Here is a 10,845-nt window from a genome sequence, read left to right as displayed (position 1 = left end):
AGGTGGTGGACTTTGGGAGGAACTGTAGACTTGGGGTTTGCTTTCTGCGTCTAATTTGTTTCTGGTTTTATGTTTATCTGAGTTTAGAATTTAGAGTTTATAATCATTGGTAGATTTCTTTATTGATTTGGTTGCTCTCTTCCTTTTTAAAATTTTTATATATATATATATTTTTTTTCCTTTTTCTCTTTTTGTGAGTATGTACATGTATGCTTCCTTGTTTGATTTTGTCTGTATAGCTTTGCTTTTACCATTTGTCCTAGGGTTCTCTCTGTTCATTTTTGTTTTTTGGTTTTTTTTTAAAATAGTTTTAAGCACTTGTTATCATTGGTGGATTTGGTTTTTGGTTTGGTTGCTCTCATCCTTCATTCTTTGTTTCTTTTCTTTTTATTACTTTTCTATTTTTAACAATTTTTTTTATTTTAGTAACTTTATTTTATTTTATTTATTTATTTTCTTTCTGTTTTTTCTCCCTTTTGTTCTGATCCATGAGGCTGACAGGGTCTTGGTGCTCCAGCCAGGTGTCAGGCCTGAGCCTCTGAGGTGGAAGAGCCGAGTTCAGGACGTTGGTCCACCACAGAACTCCCAGCAACATGTAATAACAAATGGTGAAAGCTCTCCCAGAGATCTCCATCTCAACACTAAAACCCAGCTCCACTCAACGACGAGCAAGCTACAGTGCTGGACACCCTATGCCAAAAAAACTAGCAAGACAGGAATACAACCTCACCCATTAGCAGAGAGGCTGCCTAAAATCAAAATAAGTTCACAGTCGCCCCAAAACACACTACCAGACGCGATTCTGCCAACAGAAAGACAAGATTCAGCCTTATTCACCAGAACACAGGCACCAGTCCCCTCCACCATGAAGCCTACACAACCCACTAAACCAAACTTAGCCACTGGGGGCAGACAGCAAAACAACAGGAATTACGAACCTGCGGTCTGCGAAAAGGAGACCCTAAACACAGTAAGTTAAGGAAAATGAGAAGACAGAGAAATACACAGCAGATGAAGGAGCAAGGGAAAAACCCACAAGGCCAAACAAATGAAGAGGAAATAGGCAGTCTACCTGAAAAAGAATTCAGAGTAATGATAGTAAAGGTGATCCCAAATCTTGGGAATACAATGGAGAAAATACAAGAAAAGTTTAACAAGGACCTAGAAGAATTAAAGAGCAAACAAACAATGATGGGCAACACAATAAATGAAATTAAAAATCCTCTAGAAGGAATCAATAACAGAAAACTGAGGCAAAGGAATGGATAAGTGACCTGGAAGATAAAATAGTGGAAATAGCTACTACAAGCAGAATAAAGAAAGAAGGATGAAAAGAATTGAGGACAGTCTCAGAGACCTCTAGGACAACATTAAACACACCAACATTCAAATTATAGGGGTCCCAGAAGATGAAGAGAAAAAGAAAGGGACTGAGAAAATATTTGAAGAGATTATAGTTGAAAACTTCCCTAATATGGGAAAGGAAATAATCAAGTCCAGGAAGCACAGAGAGTCCCATACAGGATAAATCCAAGGAGAAACACACCAAGACACATATTAATCAAACTATCAAAAATTAAATACAAAGAAAAAATACTAAAAGCAACAAGGGAAAAACAACAAATAACATACAACGGAATCCCCATAAGGTTAACAGCTGATCTTTCAGCAGAAACTCTGCAAGCCAGAAGGGTGTGGCAGGACATACTTAAAGTGATGAAACAGAAAAACCTTACAACCAAGATTACTCTACCAGCAAGGATCTCATTCAGATTCGACAGAGAAATTAAAACCTTTACAGACAAGCAAAAGCTAAGAGAATTCAGCATCACCAAACCAGCTTTACAGCAAATGCTAAAGGAACTTCTCTAGGCAGGAAACACAAGAGAAGGAAAACACATACAATAACAAACCCAAAACAATTAAGAAAATGGTAATAGGAACATACATATTGATAATTACCTTAAATGTAAATGGATGAAATGCTCCAACCAAAAGACATAGACCAGCTGAATGGATACATAAACAAGACCCATATATTTGCTGTCTGCAAGAGACCCACTTCAGACCTAGGGACACATGCAGACTGAAAGTGAGGGGACAGAGAAAGATATTCCATGCAAATGGAAATAAAAGAAAGCTGGAGTAGCAATTCTCATATCAGATAAGACAGACTTTAAAATAAAGACTATTACAAGAGACAAAGAAGGACACCACATAATGATCAAGGGATCAAGCCAAGAAGAAGATATAGCAATTGCAAACATTTATGTTACCAACATAGGAGCACCTCAATACATAAGGCAACGGCTAACAGCCATAAAAGGGGAAATCGACAGTAACACAATCATAGTAGGGAAATTTAACACCCCACTTTCACCAATGGACAGATCATCCAAAATGAAAATAAATAAGGAAACACAAGCATTAAATGATACATTAAACAAGATGGACTTAATTGATATTTCTAGGACATTCCATCAAAAAACAACAGAATACACTTTCTGCTCAAATGCTCATGGAACATTGTCCAGGAGAGATCACATCTTGGGTCACAAATCAAGCCTTGGTAAATTTAAGAATATTGAAATCGTATCAAATATCTTTTCCGACCACAACGCTATCAGACTAGATATCAATTACAGGAAAAAATCTGTAAGAAATAAAAACACATGGATGCTAAACAACACACTACTAAACAACCAAGAGATCACTGAAGAAATCAAAGAGAAAATCAAAAATACCTAGAAACAAATGACAATGAAAACACGACGACCCAAAACCTATGGGATGCAGCAAAAGCAGTTCTAAGAGGGAAGTTTATAGCAATACAATCCTACCTCATGAAACAAGAAACATCTCAAATAAATCACATACCTTACACCTAAACCAGTTAGAGAAAGAAGAACAAAAAAACCCAAAAGTTAGCAGAAGGAAAGAAATCATAAAGATCAGATCAGAAATAAATGAAATAGAAACAAAGAAAAAAAGAGCAAAGATCAATAAAACTAAAAGCTGGTTCTTTAAGAAGATAAACAAAAGTGATAAACAATTAGCCTGACTCATCAAGAAAAAAGGGGGAAGACTCAAATCAATAGAATTAGAAATGAAAAAGGAGAAGTAACAACTGACACAGCAGAAATACAAAGGATCATGAGAGATTACTACAAGCAACTCTATGCCAATAAAATGGATAACCTGGAAGAAATGGACAAATTCTTAGAAAAGCACAACCTTCCCACACTGAACCAGGAAGAAACAGAAAATATAAACAGACCAATCACAAGCACTGAAATTGAGACTGTGATTAAAAATCTTCCATCAAACAAAAGCCCAGCACCAGATGGCTTCACAGGTGAATTCTATCACACATTTAGAGAAGAGCTAACACCTATCCTTCTCAAACTCTTCCAAAATATAGCAGAGGGAGGAACACTCCCAAACTCATTCTTCACAGCCACCATCACCCTGATACCAAAACCAGAAAAAGATGTCACAAAAAAAGAAAACTACAGGCCAATATCACTGATGAACATAGATGTAAAATCTTCAACAAAATACTAGCAAACAGAATCCAATAGCACATTAAAAAGATCATACACCATGATCAAGTGGGGTTTATCCCAGGAATGCAAGGATTCTTCAGTATACACAAATCAATCAGTGTGAAAAACCATATTAAAAGTTGAAGGAGAAAAACCATATGATCATCTCAATAGATGCAGAAAAATCTTTCAACAAAATTCAACTCCCATTTATGATAAACACTCTCCAGAAAGTAGGCATAGAGGGAACTTACCTCAACATAATAAAGGCCATATATGACAAACCCACAGCCAGCATCATTCTCAATGGTGAAAAACTGAAACCATTTCCACTAAGATCAGGAACAAGACAATGGTGCCCACTCTCACCACTACTATTCAACATAGTTTTGGGAGTTTTAGCCACAGCAATCAGAGAAGAAAAAGAAATAAAGGGAATCCAAATCGGAAAAGAAAAAGTAAAACTGTCACTGTTTGCAGATGACATGATACTATACATAGAGAATCCTAAAGATGCTACCAGAAAACTACTAGAGCAAATCAATGAATTTGGTAAAGTAGCAGGATATACAATTAATGCACAGAAATCTCTTGCATTCCTAACATTAATGATGAAAAATCTGAAAGAGAAATTAAGGAAACACTCCCATTTACCATTGCAACAAAAGAATAAAATACCTAGGAATAGACCTACCTAAGGAGACAAAATATCTGTATGCACAAAACTATAAGACACTGATGAAAGAAATTAAAGATTATACAAACAGATGGAGAGATATACCATGTTCTTGGATTGGAAGAATCAACATTGTGAAAATGACTATACTACCCAAGGCAATCTACAGATTCAATACAATCCCTATCAAACTACCAACGGCATTTTTTGCAGAACTAGAACAAAAAATTTCACAATTTGTATGGAAACACAAAAGACCCCGAATAGCCAAAGCAATCTTGAGAAAGAAAAACGGAGCTGGAGGAATCAGGCCTGGCTTTAGGCTATACTTACAAAGCTACAGCAATCAAGACAGTATGGTACTGGCACAAAAACAGAAATATAAATCAATGGAACAGGATAGAAAGCCCAGAGATAAACCCACACACATATGGTAACCTTATCTTTGATAAAGGATGCAAGAATATACAATGGAGAGAAGACAGCCACTTCAATATGTGGTGCTGGGAAAACTGGACAGCTACATGTAAAAGAATGAAATTAGAACACTTTCTAACACCATACACAAAAATACACTCAAAATGGATTATAAACCTAAATGTAAGGCCAGAGACTATAAAACTCTTAGAGGAAAATATAGGGAGAACACTCTATGACATAAATCACAGCAAGATCCTTTTTGACCCACCTCCTAGAGAAATGGAAATAAAAACAAAAATTAAAAATGGGACCTAATGAAACTTAAAAGCATTTGCACAGCAAAGGAAACCATAAACGAGACGAAAAGAAAACCCTCAGAATGGGAGAAAATATTTGGAAATGAAGCAACAGACAAAGGATTAATCTCCAAAATATACAAGTAGTTCATGCAGCTCAATATCGAAGAAACAAACATCCCAGTCCAAAAATGGGCAGAAGATCTAAATAGTCATTTCTCCAAAGAAGATATACAGATTGCCAACAAGCACATGAAAGGATGCTCAACATCACTAATCATTAGAGAAATGAAAATCAAAACTACAGCGAGGCATCACGTCACACAAGTCACAGTGGTCATCATCAAAAAATCTACAAACAATAAATGCTGGAGAGGGTGTGGAGAAATGGGAACCCTCTTGCACTGTTGGTGGGAATGTAAATTGATACAGCCACATGGAGAACAATATGGAGGTTCCTTAAAAAACTAAAAATAGTACTACCATATGACCCATCCATCCCACTACTGGGCATATACCCTGAGAAAACCATAACTCAAAAAGAGTCATGTACCGCAATGTTCATTGCAGCTCTATTTACAATAGCCAGGACATGGAAGCAACCTAAGTGTCCATCAACAGATGATTGGATAAAGAAGATGTGGCACATATATACAATGGAATATTACTCAGTCATAAAAAGAAACGAGTTTGAGTTATTTGTAGTGAGGTGGATGGACCTAGGCACTGTCATACAGAATGAAGTAAGTCAGAAAGAGAAAAACAAATACCGTATGCTAACACATATATACGGAATGTAAAAAAAAAAAAAAAAAAAAAAGAATGGTTCTGAAGAATCTAGGGGCAGGGAAGGAATAAAGACACAGACATATAGAATGGCCTTCAGCCCACAGGGATGGGGAAGGGGAAGCTGAGATGAAGTGACAGAGTGGCATGGACATACATATACTACCAAATGTAAAATAGATAGCTATTGGAAAGCAGCCGCATAGCACATGGAGATCAGCTCGGTGCTTTGTGTTCACCTAGAGGGGTGGGATAGGGAGGGTGGGAGGGAGACACAAGAGGGAGGAGATATGGGGATATATGTATACATATAGCTGATTCACTTTCTAATACAGCAGAAACTAACACACCATTGTAAAGCAATTATACTCCAATAAAGTTGTTAAAAAAATAAAAATTACCTTTATAAAAAATAAAAGTACATAATACTTGTAATCGTTTGAAAGACAATGGAGAAATTTCAACAATAGGCACAAAACTGTACCTGCTTCCTACAGACAAGACTATGTGAGGCCAAATCTTTCTATGTCAGATGGTTGCCAGGTGAAAACAAAGTAAATTATATTTCTACAATAAAACATGCATCTTCTTAAAAAATGATTCAGGACTTAGAAAAATTAATACTTTTAAAATCCTCCAGTGAAATGACTTATTCAAGCCAAATAAAACTACCCATGTAAACTAGGTGAACCATAACATTCATTGATTTCTTGGCTTTCATAAAAATGAACGTAGTGAATGATGATTATTTTGCCTATCAAACTACATCCATGTCAAGGCTAACCATAACAATTATCAAAGGAATCAGAATAAGAATGGACTTGGCATTATAACCGACCATCTGTTTGAATTTAATTATACCTGTTCGTTAATCTCTTCTGTTGGAGTTTTCTAACATCCATCCAGCTCTTGTGACCAACAAGAGCAGTCATCTGACTTGATTATATTATAGCCATGATTTAGTCAAATAAATTAACTCCAAATGTTAATTTAATTAAACTAAATTCTACTAACATTTGCTGAGTCTCTACCCTGTGTTAAGTACTGTGCTAGTCAATAGGGATGTAGAGATAAATATTTCATGGCCTTTTTCCATTTGGAAATCAATGCTATCATTGGGGAGGAAAACAAAGAATTAGGCAAAAATAATGATAAAAATATTGTAAGAAAAGTAGAGGATGCAATGAAACACATAACAGGGGTTCCTTGCCACTCTTCATAAGGTTAGGTTATTGAATCTGTAGGAACTAATAATGTCTAAGATGAAACTTGAAATACAAGAGGAAATGAAGTAGTCATGCACCACAGGACAGTGGCCTTGGGATTTAAGGCCAACCTACGAGGTGTTAGCCATTTAACCACTGACTAAACAGTTGGGACATCTTAGAACCCTTCCGGTATTATAGTAGTTACTGAGATTACAGAGATGAAGATAACAGTATGGTCTTGGAAAGCTCATAACTTCATAGACAATCCAAGTGAACCTAAAGTTATAACAGTAAAAAAAGATGTAAAGGGACAAAGTACAGGGCATTTATACTTGGGAAGTGGTATGAGGGACGTCTTCAGATGAAAGTGTTAGCTGAGCTACGTTTTGAAAGATGATTCAACATTTATCAGGCACTTTAGTGTTGGGGAGGCTGCTGATGATAAGGGACATATTTTTTATTCAAAGATAATAACACGTTAAAACTTAACTCAGTCACAAAGTCTACTGCCAGGGAACTAACATGTATATGTAAAGCAGACAATATCACACCCAGGGAAGCTTTGGGGACTGTGAAAAACAGTACATGCCCCCAGTCTCTTTAGCCTCAGCTCCAGCTATTTGGTGCCATGTGGGGAAAGGGGCCTCATATTGCTATGTATTACAGTGTTACAATAAAAAAAACAAACACTTGATTCTGAATTTCTTTTTAACTCCAGTTTTGAAACTATTGTTTGTCACATGTAATGTATCAGCCAGTTGAATTTGGCTAACTCAGCTGATTAGTGATCTCTGTTTTTCAGAATACCTATACAAATCCACACATTCATTTGGTAATCATTAATTGAACAGCTATACTATGTTCGGTGTTAAGATTATTTCACAGAGAAAGGGAAGGCTGTCCTCTGTATTAGTTAGCAAGCATCAAAACTCTTTTTGAAAGAATGCTGATTTACTACATTTTCAAAAGCCACATTATTTTTCAATAAAACATTTATAGTCGAAAAAGAGATCAAAGCTTCCATAGGATTGTAAAATATTAAGATTCTTTTTGGTTTTGGTTGATAACTTACCTGTCCTTCTTTGTAACATGTAGCACATGTTATTATAGAAGAGATGATGTCCTAATTAATAGTCCATCAAAGTATAATTTATGCATATTACCTTCTCTGATCTTACCATAGAGTAGTTATAAAAGAAGAAATTCATATAGGTCTATTGATTCGTTTAAAACACTGTGTAAGTGATTTTGCCAGATTAAAAAAATAATTTGTACTTAATTATAAAGATACTTTCAAAACTCATCTTTAAAAATCTTACACTGGATCTCCTTGGTCTATGTTTTATTTGAAAAATTAATCATCATATAAAGTATGAGAAACAACATGAAAAAAATTGGCAGTTCAGGTCAAAAAGAAAAGTCATCCTAAACAAACTAGAGATGATGAGGATGGCCAGCACAAACACTTTGGTATCCATTGAAGCAGAAAGAGCATGGCCACTGGAGTCAGAGATCCCACTTTAAATATTGACTTGACCCATTGTACAGTTCCTTCTGAGCCTCATTTATGCAGAAAAAAGGAATAATAGTAGTTAACATAGACATTTCTAGAGTGGCGCAGTGAGGACCTGAACAATTCCTTTCCCCAAAAGCAATAATAAAACTTGACAGGTTTTCTAAAAACAATAATTTCCAGATTCTAGAAATCAACAACAATGTAAGGCGTATTTATTTTAAAAAAAAAAAAAAAAGCACTACTGAAACTTTTGTAAGAATGTTCATATGTAACATTTTAATTTGCAATTGCACTCATGGCCTCTTCAGCTCCATTTTTGCAATAATGCTACCAGTGAAGCACAAGCTATATAAAAATGCATCTTCACCACTGGGGGGGGATGGGGGCTCTTACTTAAATTGGAGCAAAGTATGCAAAAATTCTATACCCATGGAAATAGTAGTAATCTTGTAGGCAAATGAATAGGAAGGCCAGTACTGAAGGTAACCAGAAGTTACAATACTTATTAAAGCAAACAAAAGACTGGCAAAAGAGGCAGAAATGGAAATTTAACAGGAAGATAAGGAAAAAGAGTCATCTGTAGTGGGCTGATTTCAAATCAGTATAATATGCATGTTCAAAGGATGAAAAAAGTTATGTTCAAATAATAAAGAAAAGTATTATAGCAATGATACATTAAATATAGAATCTCAATAAAGAGAAGAAATCATTAAAAAAGTAAATCTACAGGGAGAATCTGGACTTGGAAATAAGAATAATTTAAGTGATTAAGTTACTAGAGGAGCTCAGAAGCAGATTTGAGATTTTATTTTATTATTTGCATATTGTATCAACATTACCCACAGCCTATGTTTACGGATTCATTGGTTTTATTTCAGAAACTAAAGTAACAATACTTGGGGGTGAGGAAGGAGGGAAGACTGGGGATTTAAGCAATAAAGTGTGGTGTTACTAAGGAAAATCTACACAGTTTGCTGTCAATGACAAGGAATTCAAAGTTTCATTAAAATAAATCTTGGAGATTTTGTCTCATTCAGTATAAAACCAGTAACTATAATAAATTCCCTCCATAAATGGAAGAGTGAGTATAAATTCAATGAAAAAATAAAATTCAATGGAACTGTTAAATCAGAGGGTTTTTTCTTTCATAATAAAACTCAAATATTTTTTGAAAATTAAATTGCTTTGTCCTTTAAAGAGGAAATTCAATTTCAGACATCATAAATAAGACTATACTCTCCCCTCTACATTATAGCACAGTTATTTGTAGGTCAAGCAGAAACATTTGTTCCTGCTGTTTGTAGCTATCTTTATTTTGCCCATTAGCTCTCATTTTCAACTAATATAAGAGCAGGGAGAAGTCTGTGGATATTATTACAAATTTTTATAATCTTGAAAGATGAAGTATAGTTTATGCTCAGAATGATCTAGTTTTAGAGCTTGGCATGAAATAATGAAACACTGCCTAGATGTTTATAACACTGATGGTTACAAAACGACATTGTTGAATATAATTTGGATTTCTGGCATCACAATTATCTCAAGGCGAAGGGTGCAATAGTGTCTCTTCAAAATATTGTTGAGTACTTTTCTTTAACAAAGTTATTCAACTATTAAAAGGTAAACATTTAAAATTGTTTTTATTAATATTGGCGAGTCTCTGTTCCTCAGCAGCCCTATTTCCGCACAGACCACCACTGGGAGTTGGTGAATTAACATGTGGAAACTGAATCCACACATAGGTAGGTTAGTTGTCCACATAAATTCAGCTTTTTTCCTTCATGGCCACCACGAAAAATAGAAAGAAACAGAAATATCAAAACTGTTTTTAAATTCAAGCCTTAGGTAGTATTCTCAGGAACATTTGTGATTCAAAAACTTTTTCTTGAGCAAAGGATTATTCAAAGGTAAGATTAAAGTGATATGTGGCCCAAAGAAAAGGGACTTTTTCTCCCCAACAAATTTTGGCCAGGGCACCCTTGAAAAGTTGAATCTTGATATTCAGTCATGTCTGTGTATTCTATGGATCCTAAACAAAACTTTCCATAGGAAAATAAACCACTGTATGATATAACAGGGATAATCATCACTAATTTATAGCTCCCAATAATGTATTGCTTTCTTAGTGACAGGGATTACACTGCATCATTTTCATGTATTATTTTATTTAATTCTCATATCCCTGTGATGTTGTGATGGCAATCCCATTTTACAGATGAGAAAACTGAGGTTTAAAAAGATGAATGAACTAACCCACTGCTGTGTAGCTATAAAATGCCAAACCACAATTCGAAACAGGATTGGAACTAGGTCACTTTTTATGAGTTTAAATGGGCTTAAATTTTCTCTAAATTAATTCCTTTTTATAAATAAAAAATAATGAAAGCCATAATGGATA

This window comes from Balaenoptera musculus, chromosome 3 (genome assembly GCF_009873245.2).
Source record: "Balaenoptera musculus isolate JJ_BM4_2016_0621 chromosome 3, mBalMus1.pri.v3, whole genome shotgun sequence".
NCBI classification, from domain to species: Eukaryota; Metazoa; Chordata; class Mammalia; order Artiodactyla; family Balaenopteridae; genus Balaenoptera; species Balaenoptera musculus.
This window is presented reverse-complemented; position numbering follows the sequence as displayed.